Here is a 797-nt window from a genome sequence, read left to right as displayed (position 1 = left end):
AGGTGGCCAAAGTACTGGAGTTTCAGCCTTAGCATCAGTCCTTCCAATGAACACCCAGGACCTATCTCCTTTAGAATGGACTGGTTGGATCTCCTTGCAGTCCAAGGGTCTCTCAAGAGTCTTCTCCAACACCACAGTTCAAAAGCATCAATTCTTCAGCACTCAGCTTTCTTCACAGTCCAACTCTCACATCCATACATGACCACTGGAAAAACCACAGCCTTGACTAGACGGACCTTTGTTGGCAAAGTAATGTCTCTGCTTTTCAATATGCTATCTAGGTTGGTCATAACTTTTCTTCATATTAAAATGTGATTGAATGGGCTTAAGCCTTTGACACCACACCCACTTGGAGCCAACTCCTGTCTCTATCAGGTAAACACTCCTAGAGGTTAGACTTCCTTCACCTAACATTAACTCAGCTTTAAACTGTGAATGATCACTGGGTCTATACTAAGATGGAAGTTGAAATAATAATAGGAAAGGCTATAGCTGTGAGTTTTCAAAGTAATACATTACTTTTTATTCTTCTGCCTGCTGCTGCTGCTGCTGCTGCTGCTATGTCGCTTCAGTCGTGTCCGATTCTGTGCTACCCCATAGATGGCAGCCCACCAGTCTCCCCCGTCCCTGGTATTCTCCAGGCAAGAACATTGGAGTGGGTTGCCATTTCCTTCTCCAATGCATGAAAGTGAAAAGTGAAAGTGAAGTGAAGTCGCTCAGTCGTGTCCGACTCTTAGCGACCCCATGGACTGGAGCCTACCAGGCTCCTCCGTCCATGGGATTTTCCAGGCAAGAGT

The 797-nt window shown here is 45.8% G+C and overlaps 1 protein-coding gene across 1 annotated transcript in view; it reads right to left on the bottom strand.

Annotated features, from left to right (window-relative positions):
* The window catches only part of LOC105004227 (triadin-like), a 30,798-nt gene that overhangs the window by 26,781 nt on the left and 3,220 nt on the right, over positions 1-797 (bottom strand). The window lies entirely within an intron of this gene.

Source organism: Bison bison, unplaced genomic scaffold, assembly GCF_000754665.1.
Source record: "Bison bison bison isolate TAMUID 2011002044 unplaced genomic scaffold, Bison_UMD1.0 scf7180017864473, whole genome shotgun sequence".
Classification (NCBI taxonomy): Eukaryota; Metazoa; Chordata; class Mammalia; order Artiodactyla; family Bovidae; genus Bison; species Bison bison.
Note: the sequence above shows the minus strand (reverse complement) of the source record. Positions and strands in the feature narration are given on the sequence as shown.